Genomic DNA, 24,177 nt, shown 5'->3' with positions numbered 1-24,177 from the left:
TCAGCTTTTGAAATACCCATACAACGATATTCCACTTACCATAGTTTGCCGACTTACATTTTCAGTCTATGTTTGTATGTATGCCTATTTAATAGCTATTCAATGAAACCCCACTTGATATAGTTGACATATTTCAATATGGCGTCTGTTGGTCATTTGGTCTCTATTGCGCCACATAGGAACACATATACATTATTTTCACAATATAGCGATTGGGGGTCGCCATATTGAATTTTCACTACTGCAATAACTGCAGTAGCACTCGAAAGGTTAAGACAAATCGATTGATGCTTGAATCATCAAAATCGGCCCACGCATTTGGTTTATGGTGTGCCATATAGGAACTAACACATAGACGGACAAGCACATTATTAACCACAAATTTCGTCCATCTTTCAAGAATGGTGCCGATTCCATGGGATTTTTCAAAAAGTTTCGTACAGCATCTACAGCTCGTTCAAATACCAACAACTTTTGTTTGACACTTTTTGTCGAAAACTCAACTTAGCACAAATTCGAAATGGTTATTTATCGTAAAAAGTAAAATATCTCAGTAAATTTTTTTTTTGAAATTTTTTTTCATTTATAGTAAAAGGTGATTTTTATGTATAGTCCATGTAGAAACGGAAAAATAAAAATATATAAGAAATTTCGTGGAACTTTGTAAAGCATATAATTCTTCGCTGATACCGATCTTAAAATTTCAAACAGATACAACTCGACACATAACAACACAAGCAGTATTAAAAAGGTGCTTTATACCTGCTCTTATTGAAATCTATGTCCTGTTTGCGCTTATCGCAACAGAAATATTTTTTTTTATTAAATTGTTCATAATAATATTTTTACATCGTAACATATGGTTTTTAATACAAGGCTACTCATAACGCTATAGATCCCTGAAAAGGAAATGTTTAAATATATTCTTGAAAGAAGATTCAAAATTTTTGTATTTTCTATAAGAATAAGTAGCAATTTTTCCATTACCAATTTAAGAAAAATTCATATTTAGATGATCTGTTAAATTGATTCATTTATCTTTTGAAATTATAATTTATTATCCCCTCCTTTGAGTTTTGATTTTGAATTATACTGCGGAAAATTTACTTCAAACTCTGACACACCCAATAGAAAACTATATAAAATTATACTAAAACTAAATATACATATAAATGTTCAAATAAAATTTAAATATTAATTAATTATAAACACACACACATGCCGTATCCGATATAAGCATTAAATACTAAAAACATCATGGCCAGCTCTCGCAGCATATAGCTAGCTGTACTGTAACTCTGTAGCCCAATACAGACAGACGTAGTAAACCAACCAGCCTACACACAATGTCTCTATTGTTTCAATTAATATTATTATTAAATGAAAACAAATGTATATTGTCATATCGTCCTACATTAATATTAAACAAATTTCATATTATTTTACAACTTAACTTATAATTTCAGTTTAAACTAAAAACATTTATTTTAAATAATATTAATAATCATAAATAATAAATTGTTATTCCAAAAACTTCTTTCTGGCTACCAAATATACAGTGCGTGTAATGTAATTTTGAATGAATTTATTCTTGTTAGATACATACTTAGTTCACAATACATATGTATGAAGAATTAATCTATACATATAAAATACGTTGTCCTGAATGACTGATTGACGGATCATTGCTCACCCTAAACTGCTTATCGTAGAGACCTGAAACTTGAAGGGTGTGTTCTTTGTATAAAGTAGGCATCCGATAAGAAAGCATTTTCCGAAATTCTATCCCTAAGGGGTTAAAAGCGGATGTGAATTTTGTGTATGGAAAATCCATGTTAAATATTTTATAGACAAAGCATGTTTGTCACGTTACTAAGGTTATTTTAACTTCATGTGGTTAAATAATTATAATATTTACAGAGAATTTTAATTATTCTTCTCACATGGTGTATGTAACAAATGGTTCTTTATAAATTGAAAGTCTGAAACTATATTTTATCATTGGATTTATGTATTGTGTAATTCATTCTTCAAGAGGGTAAAATAGAGGGTAAAAATTTATATGCAACTTGGTCATTTTTTAAGTTAGAAATGTATACAAATTGATATATGTGCTCATGGTTTGAGACAGTACTATTCGGTATCACTTTTTTATTTCCTTCATTAAAGGGGGAAACCGCAGCGTACTCCATAACCGAATGCCGCGTTATTTCCAAGGGGATGTAAGTAAAGTTGATATTTAGGGAGCGGACTAAGCGACGACAATCGGGTTGAAAGGAAGCATGTGGGTCTTCAAAGTTGACATTGTGTATATTTTAGTATATAAGGGGATAAGTGACTAAAGATTGATTCTGATCTTAAATACTATGTAAAGAAAGTTTTGATGCCATTGCTTGCATTATTTTATATAAATTACAAGATTTAAAAAAAAAAAAACCGAGTAAATTATTTATTTGGTTTTTGAATATTTCAGAAAGTACTTCTGTCTGTGACACCACCACTAATTGAAGCTACCTGCAAATTTTCCAAAACTCCAAACTCCGTATTTTTTATAGTTTTGAACGATTGAACGATTTTTAAGGACACCAAATTGTTGTCTTAATTTGCGCCTCCGTCCGATTTTACGAGCACCTATACCAAAATTTTGTTCATATTATCAATATTTCTAAGCGTGACAAACTTGGGACTGAAGGTAGTATAGCTCGATATGTGGAATTTTTTCAACTTAGAATTTTATTTTATTTTTTAAAGTGATTAATCTATTTATTAATGGTTGTTTACTAAACTTCGTATACAAATTTATTTACCGAAAAAGTTTCTCGATTATAATTATGATACAAATGGCGTAAAATATAGATACACAAATAACTTGCGAATCAATATTAATTAAAGAGAATTGAAAAAAATAATTCACTCGCACCAAGAGTTTTGCCGAACCTCTTAGATTCATGCCATCTGCCTCAGCCTATGACCAAGGCCGCCATTGCCAATGAATAATCGAGAGACTTCGACGGTAAGTAAATTTGTATACAAAGTTTAGTAAACAAACATAAATAATAAATAAATAAGTTAATGTTGTTGACTAATAAACAAAAATAAAAATTCAATGAGTTGCAAAAATTGCTGGCAAATTCCAAAGTAGCCCGAGACTTTATTACTTTTCTTACTGAATACACAAACAACTATTTTTTATCATTTCTAAAACCTAAAAATCTAAGAGAAAATCAGTTATATTGAAATTAATATAACCCATTACAACTTTAGTTTGAAAATGTTTTTAATTCCAGGAACCTCGAAAAATAAAAGTTGATCAGTTATAATGAAATTTATATTGGCCGCTGCAACCTTAGTTTGAGGTTTTTTATAATTTCAGACTACTTTTTTTTTTAATTCAACCTGAAAATATTAGCAGTCATCAGTCATGTTGAAATTAACAATAGCCCTTACAACCTTAGTTTGATATTGTTTTGGATGGTCGTAAAATGTATTTTCTTAAAAATGAACTTTGTTAAAATGAATTAATTTTCGGACATTAAAGAAACTGATACATATGAAAAGCATTTTTAAAAGTTTACGTGAATAATTCATTTTCCGTATTTTGTAAAATTTTGTTTTGTGGAGATTTTATGTTATAAGGGCTGAAAGTATATGCTATAAAAGACCTTGGACAAAAATATTTTATTTGACTTGAACTGTAAAATATTAATATACAAAAGCTAATCAATAATGAATGAGTTTTTGAGTTAGGTTTATTTTAATAATATTGGAAATTATTATTAATACGTATTTTGAATTTTCGAAGTAGAATTATTATTTATTGAGTTTTAAAAGAAGTATTAAGTAAGTTAACATCACATAGGTATTAGGTATTATACTATTAGTATTATTATTATTATTATTACTAGTAATATTATTACGTTATGTTCAAAAACAAAACTCACCAATCCATTTATAATAATAAATATAATATTCTAACTTGTAATGGTATCTAATAATAATTGTTATTATTAAACTACATGTATCACAAAAAGGCTCCACATTATAATTAATGCCTTTTAAGCTACCATGTCACAACAAACGACGTGTAGTTTTTCTTTCTTCGGCTCTCAAAATTCGTGTTTTACTGCGCATACTAGTCTATATTTGTTTAAGGATGTTCCAGCATGGTATTTGCAGTTTCTATGTTAAAGCAATGGTACAATTTTTTTTCGACAGAATTTAACGAAAAATTAAATTTAAGAATTTAATAATGCTTACTATTAATTCCCAAAGTTTCAGAAATTTTGACCGTTTAAAATGGGAAATAATTATGCCAACGTCCCAATTTCGATCAATTTACGTCAAAATTAATATCTCGAAAGTGAAAATTAATTTCTAAATTTTTTTTTTTAGAATTGTATTGTATAAACATTTTTTTCTACTTTTTCTTCAATATATAATAATATCATAAAAAATAGTTGGAGAGACCGGACATTTTACATGCTTTAAATGGGACATGACCCTCAAAATCGCGAACTTTGTCTTTAAATATCTCGCGATCTAAACGGTCAAAAATTATGAAATTTTAGGAATTCATAAATAAAGCTATTATAAACCCGAGAAAAAAAATTCGGCCAAATCTGTCGAAAAGTGATTTCATGCTGGTACTACCTTAAAGGTAAAGTCAGAAGCAATAAAATCATAATGCGCCCCATCATAAATTACATCATTCACAAAGTACTCCCCATTTATCTACTCAACGTATCGTCTCCTATTACAAGCAGTGGCTCTCAAACAAGTACGCTTGGTATTTTTATAATTATAGTGTAAAAAAATATTTTGTGTTGGATTTAGTTTACTTTACGAATAGACTGTACGTTGTTCGTTAATTGTTCATTGGCCTTATTTTGTTTTGCTTCATTTTATTTTGATTTTTTTTTTAATTTTAATTATGTAATGCTTCTGAAGAGGATTGCAAAAGCATTCGATCGGTCTAGCTAATTAACTTTTTAATAGTGTCAAGTTGTTAGCTTAACAGGTACATTTGAGTTAAAAAATTCCACTGGATCAAAATAAATATTTAAAGTCATCATTTTTATTTAAAATAACTGTGTATTATTTTTCGTGGTTTGGTTATTTCCAATGCACTTACAATATGTTTTTTATCCTTTTCCTAAACATAATAAAATGATGTTTTTTCTATAAATGCAATAAAATTCAGAGTATATCCTTCTCGTAAATATTTTGCTTTGCAGATTCCCAATTTACAGAATAAACTCCCCACTCAATTTCATTCTCCGCCACACCCTGCGTCAAGAGCTAACTATTTTTGGACTTAATATAGCTTAATTTTTTTTGCTAATAAGTTATTCTTGATTGGTATATTAACAAAGCCGTTTTAGGAGTTTAGGGACTCTATGCTTAATATTAATAAATTAGCAATAAAATAACCAAAAAAGATGAGCTATTTGCTAAAGTTGCAAGGACTTTTTTTGACAACATGGCAAGGACTATATTAAATGGTCTATGTTAACTTCACATAAGAAATATATTTGACAATTTCGTTCTGGTCAGTGTGTGCCTCTCATTTACAACTATGTGCCTCTCATTTGCAGCTTTAGAAAAATGTTAACGGGAAGTTTTTGTTTGATATTTTTTAAGTTAAATGTCTTTTCAAAAACTCTGGAATTTTTTTTGCCTCATAGGTACATATTTCTGGATCGTATTGGCTTATATTTATGTGACCTTTTAAAAGTGAATATGTTTCCCTGTTCTCATGAAACAGAGGTAAGCCCGTGCATCGCAGCGATGCGGAACGTCCAAAAGAAAATAAAATAAAAAGTTAAAGGGGTACACTTGAAGGCTAATGTGCGATATCAATTTACGAAGGGTGCCAATGGTGACAGAATTCTGCATAGATGTGATATCGTGGCAAAGACGAGACCTTCACGCCAGAATTTGAGACAAATTTGATGGCGTATATAGTTTTGGATAAGATGTATTAACTACACCAAGCTTTATTGTAATCAGGAAATTCTAGAAGATGATGCATTTCTTAATCTCTCTTGATTTGTATGACAGGCTTCTTCAGTTAGTTCTTCAAAAGTTATGTGTATTATGTGTATATCATCTTCCAACCGGGTCTACGGTTGTGCGTTTTCGTTCGTTGAGAATAGAGGTGAACGCTTTGTACATGGTTTTCAGACACGTTATTGCTCGATTATTGATTTGAATTTAAAGGTCTCCTTTCTTGTGGGTCAATAATGTTTGTCCCTCTGCGAACCAAGTTGGAAAGGTTGCGCACCCATGCATGTATGAAGTGCCTGACTAGCGCATGTGTGGAAGACAGACGTTTCTGTCCTCCACTGAAGGGGCTTTGCAAACACCTGGGAAAGATTCGAAAGAAAAGACTTGTTCTCTCTAATACGATGTCCCTTTTAAGTAGTTTTTTTCCGACAAGAGCTAGTGCATGTATCTTATCAATGCTTCTCAATGCTTGATAGCGAGCAGGAAACACTTATTGAGGGTGTACTGCAATAGCAGCCAGCTCTCTCTCATCTATTTGATGTACAAATGTTTTCGTGTTCTATTTCCTGTCACTGGTGGTCTTATTTCATATTTGATCGGTTTGCTTTTCGCACCAAGTTTGATTAAGAAAGTAACCTTAATGAGGGCCGGGTTGATTAATATCCGTCTGAGCTGTTACTCACGAACCACGAACGGTTTACCGGGTAACATACATGTTATTGTCTTATGTTTGGCCGTGAGGTTAATACTAATACATTAAACTCGTGTTTCGTTGGTCCGAATTCAATCACTTGTGGGAGTACTATAAGTAATAATTTCTGATTAAGAAATTTAGAAATTTAAGAAATTATTATTTTATTTTTAATTTATTATAAGTAAGAATTTCTTTTTAAGAATTTTAGATTTTTTGGGTACAAAGTAACTATCATAATTTATCCAATAGTATTTTTTCCCGTTTATGTTTTACTACACAGCAATAGCGTTAACTTAGTATGGCGTTAACTACAGTAAGTACTAGATTGTATTACAAATGTTAAAATTAATCCCTTAAATTTCTTATTATTTACTTGAATTGAAAATAACATTCCTAGATAATTAAGGCTTTAAAAATACAATTAGTGAGTAAGTGAATTATTTAATTCGTTAGAAACGGTCTCAAGAAATGTCAAAAGTCTTGTTCATTTAATATTATTTGATTTTTGTGTTTGAATCAATATTTGATAAAGACTGGTTTTCTAATTATCCTTTTGTATAAAGCTAACTAAGAGGATTTCTATATTTCTTAAAAATTTTGTTTAATTCAGCGCCCCTTGTAATCGACGATATCGTCATAAAATGCAATTTATTTTAGCATTTTCATAAGTAATTTATGATTGGGATTCTGGACTACATGGGACTGTAATGCGAACAACGGCTCATAATTCATCGATAACCGGCTTGTAAAATATTTGTCGGATTGAGGTGAGTTTGCTGTATTAAGTTGTCTGGCGTATATGCTTCTAGAATTGTTAAATTCAGTCTAACATTTATTTGAACTACATTGTGCTATTATATATTATGAATATTATTATGTATTAAAAGTATATGAAGTACCCATCTAGTTGCTTTGGTTTTCTACATACGAATATATGTGTTCAAAGATTTGGAACATTAATTGTTATAGAAAATTTTCGAACAAACAATTCATGCATTATAAAGTTTTACGGAGTTCACCTTACCACCATCTATAATTAAAATATCTGTTTTAGATATTCGAAATATGACGACGGAGGTAAATTTAGCAAAAACTGACTGTTTACGTGTATCTACAACACACTTTTGTTATATTTTTACAGAATGTAAAGGAAAGTTTAAAAAAATAACTCTATATATAACTTGAAAAACTAAAAAAATTAATTTTTTAGGATTCCGTTGCCGAATGATTAAATGTAACACTTTTAATTTCGGTATGTGTCCGTTTTACTAGGATTGGAGGAGGTGCAAAACTAAACAATTTGGGGGACTATTTGTTGAACACTAGTCTATGGTTAAAATTTCTTATTGGTTTGTGTTCTAAATTTTGTTTATTATATGAGCCGTCTTTCGATTATTAATAATATTTATATTATAACTAGATTGATACCCGCCCGCTTCACTGGGCTTAAAAGTAAAAACCACCGCTTTATAGCCTCCACCTTCCCTTGATATATACACAGTTTTCAATTTTGTTAAATGTAAAATAGTCATAATTCATTGAGTATATCAGAAAAGTTGGCCATGATTTGTTTGACATTTACTATTTTAAATTTTACAGAATTCGTTATTAGATCTGCTCCATCTATAATCATCATTTTGAACCATAAATTAAATACATCTGTAAAAATTTAAAAAATGGTAATTGTCAAATCAAATTTAATTTTTTTAAATATATCTTTATAAATTATAGTTTATGTGTTATTCTGATATATTGCTGTACAATTTCTTTAAAAACCATTCGCTAGTTTTAGCGTGAAAGCGTAACATACAAACAAAGAAACATGCTTACTTTCACATTTACAATTTATGGGGATATAATGAACAAGATTACTACACGGTAAAAAATGCATGGCGTTTATTACAATACTGGTATTGTATAGGAACCTATACTCAAGAAGTATCTGATAATACTCAGTATAATATTGCCGTAAGATCCATAACTATGGCGTTATTTATAATACTGTGTGGTATAAAAACTATGGGGCCCATTATATAAGTAAATAGTAAGTTCAACCCGACAGTATGATCTTGAGTCCCATACCACATTGTAGATGTCGCCATGCTATTTGTTTTTACCGCTACGAGTTTATCAATATGGATTGTTGAAGTAAGATCCTATTCAGTATAGGTGTAAACGCTATGTTTGTTGTAACACTGCTCGTCACTGTATTATTTTTAACCTATTTTGTCATTTTAATAAAAATTGCTGGTATGCCATTAGTAGCATGAGTGATATTTCAGTGTTAAATATTTCTGTTCGCCTGAAGTATTGTGGATAATACCAGTCAGTATAGACCAGACACCCATACTTTCATCGGCTCATGCACTCTGTTTCTCATATTCCGATACATTTAATGATAAAATCATCAATTTTGAAAACAGGTCTCTTGGATTTATGACCAGATACATACCAAGACGACCGGTCCATATATAATAGAAGTGAATGTACACATTTAACAACTCAAAGGTGTAATTTTGTTGTAATCACTAACAAACTAAAACAACTTATTTGTAATATAAATTTTTTAATGTTTTGTATTCTCGACAAGTGATTTGTCGTCGGATAATTGTGTTTGAGAGAGTATTTCCACCAGGTGTACCAGAATTGCAAAATTAGATGTTTAGAATCTTAAAACATTAATTTTGGAATAAACCTTTTATTTTGATAACTAATTAGAGTAATATTGTCCATTACCTTGAATAAAAAGTACAGGCATTTAAAAAAACACTCTTCTCAATTTGCTTTTTGCGTCGGTAAAAAATACAGGATGGAGCAGAGCAGTGTGTGATTTCGGAAATTCTATTAATAGATATCTACAATTTTTCCAATTCCTCCTTTAAGCACCTTAGAGTACATAAAAAAGAATTTAATAAAAATGATGAAGATTAATTGTTTCTGCGCAGATTGTATTTAGTACATTTAATAAGCCGCAAAATGTGGAAAAGTGGTGGAACAGCTCCGATTTCAAAAGAAGAAGGCGTTACAAACTGCAAAAATTAGGGTGTGAATTCATGATCAGCGACTTCAAAAGCCCTCGGAAGACGATTTTCAAATTGAAATTTTTATTTTTTTTCATTGTTACTATTTGGAGTGCTTTGGGGATGAGAAAACTACCCTAATTTTTGCAGTTTTCTTTGCAATGCGGCTGAATGTTCCTGAAGGTCTAAGGAACACGTACAAAAAAAATTTTTGAAATCGGATCTGTTCATCACTTTTCCACATTTGATGGTATTTTCCGTCTTATTAAATGTGCTAATTGTTAATCTGCCCATCTTATTAAATAGAAGAGGTCAACCTCGGAATTTATTTTAATAGTACAAATGTTGTCTCAAGTTAGCGTCCTAAGATATTTAAGGTCAAAAATCGCCTTCAGCATCTTCAAATCTTCAAGGCGTCACTCCATTTATAATAATAAATATAATTAACAGGGATTCATATAATTAAAAGTTACGTATAGCTGAGCGCTCCATCTTCTCATTCCTCTATTTGACAAACGGTTTACTGTATAAAAAAAGGTTTCAGACGAAATTCGCAGAGATTTATCCTCATTTGTAGAGGGTTTTGCTACCTTAGGACAATAAAATCAATGTCTCTGGTTCAAGGGTTCAAACCAGACTCGAAGAAATGGTTTTTTTTTTTTTTTTTTTTTAAATAAACCTATTAACAGGTACAAACATTTTATTTTTTACCTGCTCATGTAGCTGGCACAATCACATCACTATTTTGTTATAATAATATTTATAAGTGGTAGAACCAATCAAAAAAGATTGTTTAATACCATGTTGCATTTCAAGACAACGATTTTTGAAATTTTTAGACAGTATATTACTTTCATACAAATAACTCATGCGATTGTGTCAACTTCACCACTCAACCCCGTACGGTAGTTGCATCACATTCATGGTACCATTCTATCGGGTTTTATTAAGAATTTTTTTTTCAGTCCACTTTTGCTGATTTCGCTTGCATTTTCATGGTATGACGAAAGATGATTTAGAAGCTACTGTACAAGTTACATGTAACCTGAACAATAATTAGTATAGCAAGTTTAGGGAAAAGGGTTACAAAATGACTCCTCGTTGTTTTAAGTGAACCATTAAAGTCATGTATTATATTCATTGATAGAAGGCTTCCACATGATTAAATTTATCGTTGAACAAAGATTTATGGTGATGTAAAAGCTATTTGGTATTTCGTTGCAAAAATATTAATTTTAGTGTTTTTTATGTATAGTAAGACAAATTTAAATGTTAATTTCTTTTTTTATATTCGTTTTCTCGGGCTGGTTTTTTTACTTTTGGCTTCTGTTGTAAGACATTTTTATAGGTGTTCAATGGATTTTAAGGTCAGTTTTTATGACGATATTAAAAAATGTCGTTACTGGTAAAGTGATCCCCTTTATATTGGTTAAAATGATGCCTATTTTGTGTGTAAATTTATAATAAATAAAATGGTTCATGTTATCTGTTGATATTTTGTTTATACTTACTCATCGTAGATGCAATGGTAAAGAACAATTAATATCTTGACTGTTTGGTAAAAGGGTAAAAAACGCAATGGGATCATTTAAATCCACCTATTTTTACAAGGCCGGAAAAACGTTTTAATAGTTCTCAATATTTGAACAAATCCAAAAAAAAATGATATGCGACTATTGCATCACTTATACATATGTCGAATAGTTTGGCTATAAATTACGTTTTTTCTTAGGCGGACTATTGTGGGACACCCTCGCCGACATGCTTTCTTGTATTTAAATTTTTTTCTGTTATACCAAATTTCCTTAATTGTTTAAAAATAATTTGTTTAAATTTAATTAATTTTCTGAGATCTCTGGTGCAAGAAAAAAATAAATAATTTTATTTAATTTTAAGTAAAATTGGTTGTTTTTTGGTAACGAGCCAACTATATTGAATTTTCCTATTTTTACACTTTAAATTGTGGTATGAAATTGGGAGAAAATTAAAAAAAATTCTCAATGTTTTCAAAAAGTTTAAATATTGAATTTTATGGTTGTCGGAAAAGGATATTAAATACCATTTTTTACAACTAGCTAACTTAGAACCATAACACTCTCTGTAGACTCACTCTGAGTACTAAATAATGTAGATCTGACAAGGATTTACTTCAACCCTCTTTACTGGTACATCTCATACTAAGTTTGAAAATATTCAAACAAGTATCTTCTACCATATATAGACAATAATTATTATATATAACATCTATATTGAATATTATTAGGTTTTACAAAATTTATGACTGTATATACATTATTACGACCGAAAATTCACAAAACTTTCAGATTATTATTATGAGGCTGTAGGTATAAGTATCACATTTTCATATAGTACATAACAGTACAATGTTTTTCAAATATATCGAAGGTGTGTATATAAGGGTGGCCCAAAAAAGCAATATTATTTATTCAAGTTTTCTATTAGTGTAGGCGCTGAGTGGGTTTCGTATGGATTTACAGGTCCTACCGAACAAGGACCCTTCGCTCAGAGTGGGTGGAAATTTCTTATAAACAAATTAATTTTTATACAGCCATAGCTCCTAGATTCTTGAAAATTTTGTTAAGAAACTGTACTATTTTATTCTATATGAAAAAACAATATTCGTCTTGATACGACCAAGACAACCGGGGATATGTTTGGCTTGAAACGTCCGTAAATTAGCCAGTAAATAATATGTTGGTAGTTACGTTTTATGCAACAGGTAATACGTTTTATGTAATAGCAACGAATTTTTCCGGCCCGCTATTAGTTTATATGTCGAAAACGAGCATTTGGCGAAAGAAAACCTCACATAATTATATATATTTGTTCTAGTTTAAGAATATTTTTTATTTTTTCAAATATTCAAATGTATAAATCAATTCTGATTCAATCAAATTAAACATGACAAGGAGGCGAACGTTGCATTAAATCAGGTATGCTTGTTTTTTGATATGTCTTTTTCCAACGTAAAAGCAATTAAAGGTTAAATCCAAGTTTTCGATCTCATTATCGGATCATGCCAAAAAATAAGAAAAAGATTTTGACCTAGATGGACTGGTTTTTCATCAAAAGAAGATTGAATTTGCAATAATTTGAGATCAAGTTGGTTTTTATGGGACCGTTAGTTTCGAAGAGACAACTTGTCAAAATTTGCCTATTTTTCAAATAACACGATTTTACCCAAAATTTCATCATACATTCGCGTTCGGTTGCAATAAGTCTATTTTAATAGAGATATTTGAAAAAATAAAAAAGATTCTTAAACTTGAAGAAATTTTCAATTTTTTCATATTTAATTATGTGGGGTTTTCTTTCGCACAATTTTAAATTTGTTCTAGCTTAAGAATCTTTTTTATTTCAACCGAACTGCTTGCCAAAATAGCGTAGGGGCTATTCAATAGCGTAGGAGCTACGGCCGTATAAACAATTATTTTATTTATAACAAATTTTTCTTCACTCTGAACGATGATCAAGTGAAAATTTGGATTCAGCGGGCCAAAATATATCGAAATACACTCCTTGTTTGGTGGGACCAGTAAATGTATACGAAACCCACTCAGCGCCTACACTATGTTTAAATATGTTTATCATGTCTAAAGAGTCCACTCCAAAGGACAGATCAAACAAAAATCTTTTTCTCGTTGCGCTTTTCTTTTTGCTACCATAAAAATGATGAAGACCCCGAAAATTTCAAATAGAAATTTGAATATTTAAAGGGCGATCAGTATTTTTTTATATAAATGAACTTTTAAGTTTTTTTTATCGAAGGTAGGTTACTAAAAAATAGAAATAAGGAAAGAGAGACGCTAAAAAATTTAAGAAGATTTTCACTGTTATTATTAATTAATAAATATTATAACTAGCAGTTGCCCAACCGCGTCGCTAGGCAATTTCAACTTTAAAAACAAAGACTACCGCGTTATAGCCTTCTCTTCTATTACTACTTTATTCCCTTTTTGGTCGCCATACAATGATTTTTTTTTTGGGACCATATTTTTTTTTTAAAAATAAAATACAGCCTATGTTACTTGTTGACATTGTAGCATTCTATTAGTGAAAGGCTTTTTTTATAATCCGTTAAGTAGTCGGCTCAAAAATGCCGGATTTTCATACAACCTTATCCTATTTCATCCCCTTAAGACAAACCGTTGCCAAACGAATAACTTCTGTTTTTTTGTAAAAATGGGGTTGCTGATGTCAAATTTTAATTTGTTCAAAATTTGAGATTGATAGGTTACCGACCAAAAACTTTGGGTGGACAAACTTTAGCAAACCGTAGCCTAATGAATGGCATTTTCACTTTCTGAAAATCCGCATTTGGGGTGCTGAAGTAAATTTTAGTTTCCTCATAACTTAAAATTGAAGGGTAGACAAATAAAAACCTTGGGTGGACAAACGTGTACAAATAATTTTCAAACGATTGACATCTGCATTTTATGCAAATTTGAATCTGGGAATGCTAATGTCAAAAATTTGACTGGTCGCATAACTTTCAAGTAGAGGGTGGTCAAATATGAAAAATGATGGACAAACGAATCTTATCAGCATTTGATGAAAATTGGCATTTGTGGGCTCTATTTTCACGGGACTCATAACTTTAGGAACGTAAACGGCTAGTTTTTACTTTCTTGGCCATTAAAAAATAAGCGCGCTCAATTATGAAACGTTTTTCGAATTTGTTTAAAAATTAAAACGACGAAAAAAGTACACTCTCCGAGAGTTGAACCTCCTACCACCGAGTTGTATGATGATAGTAGAAAATTTCTACTATTAATTTATAGATTTAAAAAAAATATATATTCACAAATTTTAATAAAAAATACTTTTTAAGGGACAAGCTTTTATTGTATTAAAAAGTAGAAAATAATTTTATCTTTGAGTCACTCATACCCGACTATTTGTAAAGACTTGAGGCGCTAAATTTAAAATATAAAAAATGAATCGGAACGCCTCATCTACTCCACATGCCTAATTATTTTTCGATCCATTCTTGATATTAAGCTCCTCAAGTTTTTACAAATAGTCGGGAATGAGTGACTCGTGGATAAAATTATTTTCTACTTTTTAGTACAATAAGAGCTTCCCCCTTAAAAAATATTTTTTTATTAAAATTTCTAATTTAAGACTTAAAAACATGTATACATATCAAATATGGCGGAAGCGATGGGAAAATCAGGACGCCAAAACCTTGCTATTGTCCTCCAAACTAAATGTGCATGCAAAATTTCAGCTCAATCGGAAACCGGGAAGTGGAATAAATTTGACTTTCAAGATTTGATTACAGACAGACAACGGGAAAGGTGAAACTAAATAAAAGCTTTAAAATTAATTGTGTGTACTTTTTGACAGTTATTGTCATTTATATCGTTATTCTACTTTCAATATCTGACGAACTGTATGTAACTTTATGAATCATAATAATCCGAATAATAATAATAATAATAATAATAATAATGACGATATAATTCAACATCAAATTTCCATTAGTCAATATAACGTAATATTTCTAAAAGACAGACGGACTCAAAAAGAGACGTAAATACACACATTACATCCAACAAAATCTTCATATACAGACGAAAGAATAGGACACCCGTTCTTCACAAAACCACCAACAAATAAGCTAAAAAATTTTCTAAAAAAATTGGAACTTTGTACAGTCATTTTAGTTTTTTTAGGATATTAAGAAAGACATTTTAGGAACATTTTTTAAGATACTTAACCGAAATCTGAACTTTCAACTTAGCGTACTACAAATTGAAAAAATAGGACCGATTCTTTATATTTTGTCTAGCGTCAGACACGGTTAGAGTTATCAAAAAAAAAACTATTAGAAAAAATTGTAAGAATACTTTTTCATACCCTTATTGATTTTCATGACAATATTCGCAATTTTAATCTTTTCATTATTTTCATCAATGTGTTTACGAAAAAGATACTGTAATAGGTATGTTTTCTTGCATATGTTGTAGGTTTGATAGTACCTACACACTCAGCATAGTATTGAACCGACAATTCAGTGGGGGATCCACCTATATGGGCATGATGGGCAAGCCCATCACCTAGATAAACTTATGATTTAATAAAATTTAAAAAAAATGAATCTCTTCATATAGCTAGCCTATTGTTAATAATTTCATACTAAACCCCCATCTGTAAATTTTTGGGAGTACTAGAATAAAATTACGACTTGTATGGATCAAAAGTTCGGGCAGCGAAACTTTGGAGTTTTTCATATCCAAATTTGGTAGATTTGTGGTAATGGTTGTAAAATAAACATTATTTGGGGGGGGGTTAGTCTTACCGCCCCGCACCCCCCCCCCCGACCCAAGTTATATATGTGTGTGTGGAGTATCGGAAATGGCACATCCTGTTAAAAATTTGCAAAAATATTATAAATTAATTTTTTTAATTCTTATGTGAAATTTATTACTTAGCAAAAATATGCAATATATTTTTTGTATAAATAAAATCATTTCAAACAATTTTTTCAGTTCTAATCAAATATTCGTAAAGTTCTAATTAAAAAATTATTAAGTTCTAATAAAGAATTTTTGTCTCGTTTCACTTATAAGCTCCTGAAATACGACACGAAGAACGGCCCGATGGATTATAAAATAACTGGAGGAGTACTTCGGGGTTCGGTTCTAGGCCTACTCTTGTGGAACATCATGTATGATGGTTTGCTGGAAAAAAAATGCAAATTGATTGCCGCAAAGCATCTTGAGGGAATAAATCGTTTGATATCACTTTCGAGAGGATCAACCGGTGGATGACTACAGGAAATCTGCAACTAGCACAGAATAAGACTGAGGCAGTGCTCATTACTAGTAGAAAGCAAGTGGAAACCATCACGTTTGGAGATGGAGAGCACGATATTACTTCACAGCCGTCCATTCAACACCCGCGAGTGATGCTTGATGCCCGTCTCAATTTCAAACAGCAGGTAGAACATGTTAGTGCCAAAGCATCTGTAGTTAGAGCAAACGTTTCGCGCCTGATGCCCAATATAGGAAGTCCAAAACAGAGCAGGAGGGTGCTACTATCGACAGTGCTCCCTTCAGTGTTGACCTATGGCGTCTCCATCTGGACTGAGGCTCTAGAAGTCCGAGAGACAAAGAGAAAGGTCGCAGCAATATATCGACTGAGTGCCTTCCACACAATATTAATGTCAATATTTATACTATTGTAACATTACTCAAAAACAAGTTGTCTATGGTAAAATGTGCAGAATAAGTATTAAAAAAAAATCGATTGTTGGGCGATACAAAGTTCGCCGAGTCTACTAGTAATTTATATATTCGAATGTTATTTCTTCAAATGTTTCTTCTATTGTCCATACAACGCGATGTAGCAGATAACCACTATCAATAACTATCGGATTGGATAAAGTAGGTTCAAACGGTATAGGATCAAACAATCATACAGATACGACTTATCGGTTTTTCTCATGGAACCATATTTATTAAAAAGCCTTAGTCGAAAAGGGCATAACTCTAATTCAAAAATACTTAAGTTGTTCTTCACTATTTTTTTAATAAAACAATTCTTTGAAATATAGCAGTTGGGTCTAAGGAAACACTTTTATTTCTTATAAATATTTTAGATAACATTTGGCTTAATGGTTGGACTTTTGAACTTCTTTTAATGGTTATATCCACAAACCTTTTAGCAAATAAATTTTTGACTGCTAAGGAAGGAACCGATATCATACGCATTGTGACAATTTATCGAAGCATTTCCAACAATTCCAGGGCTAAGAGAAATTAATTTGCCATTTGAGCCAAATGAATTTCTTTCTTCTAACCATTCATAAAGTTTTTTTAAATCAGCGTTATTCACTTTTAATCTGACACTAGAGTTAAATAATAAATTACTGTAATTTTGTAAGCCATCGTATAAACCTAAAATTGATGCTAGTATTATCATCTATTTTCCAACGCCGTTTGCTTCTAAACCTCTTCCATGAGTTAAACCCCACTGAGGAAATTTTAAAAGAATCATTCGATTCAACGACTAAATCAGACGATATGCCACATCTAGGTTTGTCGGTGAACCTGCTTGTAAAAGAACCAAGATCCATAAAACGGTATTCATCATAATTCATAAGTCTTGTTGAAAGTTTTGATATCTCGTTGTTGTACATATGGGCGGACGCATGAAATATGGGCAACATTTGGATGGTACACTCTGCATGCTTCTGCCAGTTCCCTGTCGTCTGAGCATCGATGTAATTTCTCAATACTGTTATCCATTGAAAATACTGAATCCACAACCTAGCTGTAGGATTATTAATGTTGCTAACTATATTAATTTTAAATCAAATGTTTTTTTATGGCTTCAAAATTTTCTTCTTTTAATATTTCCAAAAACGATTCATTTCCAACAACTTATGAAGTTTCAAAAAACAAATATTTTTCATCATCACTTAAGTTAGTTTCTTTTAAAATTAATTTGGCTATTGCAGTATTGGCCTCTAATAGCTCTTGCATAGGCGTGTCTGAATAGCATGTGTTTGACTGAATTTTCAGTATAAACGAGAGTTGCATTATACTCCACCTGAATAATAAATTAATTTTATGTATAAAATTATATAAATTAACAACATAACCCTTAGATAAATTTTTAACACATTTCATTTACCTAAATATGACATTTCTGTATGAAATCCTCTTAAAACCAGTACAACTTTTTTTAATCGTACATCGTCTGAAGAATGTCTTATATCCATGGCTTTCACATATAATGGTAAATCAAAAGTAATAAAAGCATATGATTGATTATTTTTTTCGGCTAATTCAACAACTTTTATAATAGCTGTATACAGAGTATCTAGATTTGACGTTTGCGCCATAATAATTGGTAAAGATATAATTTTGGTCTTTTGAAAAGGTTTGTGTTGTGTCACCTTTTCCTTGTCAGCGCTCCATTCTGTTGTTTCAGGTTTTTCATCTTTTAATAAAAACCAAAAAAAGTCATCACTAGTTACATGAATTTTTGTTAAAAACATGTTATCGCTAAAATCATATTCTTGTATTTCTTCTAAAAATAATTTCTCATACTATTAATTTCAGTTCTTTGAAAACTTTGAACTTTTATAGTACCCTTTTGAGCATACAATGACGAAGGTGGTAGTCTACAAAAACGCGGAATTGTTGTATTTACTATACAGTTATCGAGAGTAATCGCCATTATTCCGGTTAAACAATGGAAAGTTTTATCTCCATGTAAAGTATTTGTATTATGATGGGCGTTATCCCAAGCAAATTGCATAAAACAAGGTAACAATGACGGTTCTGGTAAATAGACTAATTGTGATGCTTCAAATAATCGTATTTCACTGTATGGTGTATAAATAAATCCAAAAGAAGATAAAATATCTACCAGATGTCTAGATCCGTGCTCATGATAAAACATGTACCAAGTCCTAAAAGTATAGGAGATAAGAAACTCCTTGGTTTTAATACCGAGATTATAATATGTGCTACATTGTTTTTAACATGAGTTAATTCTTTTTTAGAAGTGTCACTCTTTCTACTCCTTACCATAAGCTCATTTAAAAAATGATTTAATTTTGTTGGTATAAATGTTTCACAAGAATTGTAAGAAGTATCTATAGGTGGATAGTAGTCTTTCTAGTAAGAAATCTCTTTTATTTTATTAAAAGCCATTTTTGCAACATGAGATATTTTTTCGTCGCCGGTGATTATTTCTCACTAGAGATATTAAAGCATGTCTATCGCCACCCGACGTCGCCATAAAATATTTTCGCCTTTTTTATTAGTTGCAATAAAAATATCATCATTTAAATGTTCTAACAACAGTCTTTTTATACACTGTAAATATAGTGTTAATAATTATCATTATTCATTATTCTCTCATGAATACAGTTCGATTATTTCTAAGAACGAAAAAATGTCTTTATCTTTATTATTTTTTACATAATTTGGTCTGCTTTATCGTGTTCTAATTTATTCATAGCTTTTAAAAAAATTTTTTGACAAATATTGTGGTATCTTGCTTTAACTTTCGTCAAATCAAAATCAGCTTTGATTAAAATACTAGGCAATATACTGTTTTCATTATATTTTGACGCATAATTACAAATTGTGTTATTGAAACTTATGCCCGAATTTATCGATTTCGAATTCAATTTCAGAAACAGATGACGACCGACGAGAAGTGTTCGGTTGAGGAGAGCTGTTTTTTTGAACTTCCTGAACTTCTGCTGATACATTGTTAGGTGATGTATGTTTATAGTAACAACTTTTATGAAATTCCAGTTCATCTAAAGTTGTAGGCCTCTTTCTTGGGAAGGAAGGACACAAATAAAGTGTATTTTGTATTTAAATTTATTATTTGCCTACGTTTCGACCTCAATTGGGTCTTTTTCAAGGCTCTACAACAAAACAGCCAATAAATAATTTTTAATAATTACACTAATTAATAGAGTTAAAATTTCGTAAAAAAATGAAAGTGAAAACTTACACTGGTCAACAACATTTGATTTTTTTTTGTCACATTTATGCGACAGACATTTCTTATAGTTTTTGAGGGTGCTAAATTCGAATTCGAATTCAGAATTTCTCTAATACATAAGGTTTTCGAAATATTTTTTGCTAAAATAGGGAAAAATTCGTTTTTTGGTTATATTTGAAATTTGGTAACGCCACTATGTAATTATTTTTTCATATGAAAAATTTGAGGATTTCCTTTTCCTTCCTTCTTCCTTTAAAATACTTTTTGAATCATTCTGATATCCTTTTTGCTCTTCGAGAAATCAGATGACATTTATTATAGTTAAAATACCTATACATTGTATTACTAATAATATAAATATTTATATATAATTAATTAATTCTATACTTATATATTTATATAGTACCTATTCTATTTCTTGGAAAAAGATTTTGCAAAATGGTTTTTGAGGGGGAATTAATGGTATTTTCTGATGACGTAAATGTTTTCGTGAGGAAAAAATATTCACTGGTGAAATATGACCTCGAATTAAGAAGAAAACAAGTTTTTTTCATGTTAAGGGACGAATTTCTCGATAACGTGACATGCTGAAGCAATTTTGCAAACAGATTCATATTCAGCACGTCAAAAACTTTTCAAAAAGTAAAGTCGTGCTTCTGTGACACAATTTGTGTTGACCAGTGTTATCTGTCAAACTAGTTGGTACAGATAGATAATAGATGATAGATATACTATTATCCATAGACTTATTATGTAGTGATCCATTCATTACACCAAGATGTGGTCGTATTAGGTTCTTATTATTTACGCGGTACGCACTCCTATATACTCATGCAAGAGGTTTAGATAAATAAATTGAGCTAAGATTGTTCGTGTCCGTTCTAAAATTCACTGTATCGTTCATTGCTATATGAAGCATTTCATTTATGTTTCTCAACAGCAACAGCAACAGCAACAGCAACAGCAACAGCAACAGCAACAGCAACAGCAACAGCAACAGCAACAGCAACAGCAACAGTAAGAACAAGAACAAGAGCAAGAGCAAGAGCAAGAACAAGAACAAGATCAAGATCAAATCAAGAGCAAGAACAAGAACAAGAATAAGAACAAGAACAAAAACTAGAACAAGTGAAAACAAACAATTGACTGAGTTATTTGTTGAAATACCATGTATAGACAGTACTGATGACGCAAGCGTTTGTTTTTTGACGTCCCGTAAATAAATAAAGATATCCACTTTTAAATAGCCACACACATACTATAAAATTTGCACTTAAGTAGCGCCCTCGGTAATGAATTAATTAGACAACGTATTCCAAAATTTTGTTCGTAGCATCAATATTTTTCATCGTTACAAACTTAGAACTAAACTTAGTATACCTTGATATATTTCATATACATGGTATAAAAAGTATAATGAATCAGCAGAAAGTTTTTGTTTTTCTAAATAAAACTTATACCTCAATCCAAAAATAATATCAGTTTTTCGAAATGTTTAACTTTCAACTAATGAATGAGCGTATCGAAACCAGTTTTTCTACAAAAATTCCACAATTACGTTATGTGTATTGCCTGTAAAGATTCATATTTAAAAAGATTATTATATATTATGATTACTTTGCTTTATTCTACTTTATTTATATACTCCGTATATATTAAATATATATTGGGTATGGTAAGTTTAGTTCCAAGTTTATAACGATTGACATATTGATGATACGAACAAAATTTTGGTATAAATGTTCATAAAATCTCCTTATTAGTGTAAATCCGTCTGTCGCCCGCCCGTGAACACGATAACTCAAAAATGAAAAGAGATATCAAGCTGAAATTTAACGCATATTTAGGTGCTCGTAAAAAGTGAGTTTGAGTTCTTAAATGAGCAACATAAGTCAATTGGATATTGAGTCTGTATAATCCATTTTGTAAACCTTTACAGATTGAACAAAAGCTTAAATTTAAAAAAATGTGCCTTATAAAAATAAAGTTTTTATGGTTACATTTTTTTGTAAACATCACTGTTTACCTATGAAGGCGCAAATAAGGTCAAAATTTGCATATAGCTTTAACTAGTGGCCTTGTGAAGGTTAGGTTAGGTTATATTGGCTGTCCACGAAGGACACGCTTAGCCCATTGTCATACCATATATGGTTTTTAACATTTAGTTTTTCGAGCTATGGGTCATCATTTTTCTACCAAATCACGGAGTCCATTACTCACAGAATTAGACGCTTTCTCGATTTTTGCTCTATCAAAGCTTTGTATTTTATCGGCACGTGCACTTTCCAACGTAACTAAATAATTAGGTGCATATTATGCTGCATCTAAAATATTAGCTTATGAATAAATTATCAAGGTATCTAATCCTTGAATATTCATTGCAAGAATTTGAAGAAAAAAAATTTACTAGAATTGGGAAGTGAAAATTTTTTGCAAAACAACAGGAGCACATAATTAGCGATTTGACATCGTAACAGTTCTTCCATTGATTATCATTTTCACATTGGAGTACCTTTTTTTTAATGATCAATCAATTCATCGTGCGTCTACAAGATTCGTAATTATGCAGAGGTTCTTGGAAAAACTCTTAAAGAAGATAATCTTTTTTTTAAATTGCCGTTAAAATTGCATTTTAAAAACCTGTTTCCCTAAATCTGTTTATATACCTTCAAAAACAGCTTCCCTGGATAAACTTCAAGTAAACTGAAATAATTAAAATAATTTTTATAACAACTATTTACTATTTATTATTGAATGAAAAATGATAAATATAAAATTACAAATAAATGATAATAGAATTAAAAATAAAACGGAATAAGGTTTGAATAAATAAGAAGAATAGCTCAGACCCTCAATTTGGAGGGCAAATTTTTTAAGGTACACACTTCGTGGCCATGGGGAATGGGTTCGTAATTTTATCACAAACAAAAGTTGCACAAAAATTTTCCCCGGAACGATATTTTTTAGCGGATTTTTGAAAATTTTGAAAAAGGCGTTTTTTTGGGTTTTGAAGCAATTGAAATTTTAAAATTGACTTATTTTTTCCCGAAAACGGCGGGAAGGAGGTATAATAATAGTATGAAAAGGTAGTACTTTTATGTACGATTAATGATATTTTTTTAGAATTTTTTCGAATATAAACGGGTTTATATCCGTTTGTTTTTGAAAATTGATGGACGGCTGCTGGCAATTGAGGGAGTTAGTGACCAAAATAAACCCCTTCAGGTCGAGGTTTGACATAATATCTACAAAATATCAAAAAATTAAATTTTTTTAGCTTGTATGGTAGTAATTGCAGGAAAAGCATTTTTCAAATTTTATCTTCCACATTCCCATTTAATAATATTAGCGAAAATCAATAGCTTTGCAATTGGCCTTTTTTCAGAAAACGCTCCAAAAAGGTCGTACCGTGGCCAATTTTTGTGCAACTTTTTTGAATTTTTGTTTTTGATAAGAGGAAGAACCCATCTTCTATGGTCACAAAGTGTACCGTAAAAAACCTGATCTGATTGAGGGTCTCAGCTAGAAAATAAGCTATTCAATATCATTTACACTTAAAATAATCACGAAACTAAATCAGTCTTGTTTTAATAAATTCTAATAAACTATTGAAAAGAGAATTTACTTGCTGGATGAGAACACTCAATGATTTTATTGAAATTTATTGATAATTGATTTTGAACTTACACGATTTAGACACAGTTTTTTTAATTTTTTTTACTTTGTACTGTATTTATTTATTAATTTATAGATAATTCTAGTTTTAAGTTTGTAATTCTAAAACTAATAATAATATACTGATTCTATGTAGTCGAGTTATAACACCTCTTTTATTTATAAACTTGTGTTACCATAATAGACACTTTCAAAAGTTAGTTAAGTACAAAACATGTTATCTTTGCTATCGAAACCGTTTTTAATCGTTTATTTAATTAAAAATTTAAATGTTGAAGTTCA

The sequence above is a fragment of the Chrysoperla carnea genome, chromosome 5 (genome assembly GCF_905475395.1).
Source record: "Chrysoperla carnea chromosome 5, inChrCarn1.1, whole genome shotgun sequence".
Classification (NCBI taxonomy): domain Eukaryota; kingdom Metazoa; phylum Arthropoda; class Insecta; order Neuroptera; family Chrysopidae; genus Chrysoperla; species Chrysoperla carnea.
This window is presented reverse-complemented; position numbering follows the sequence as displayed.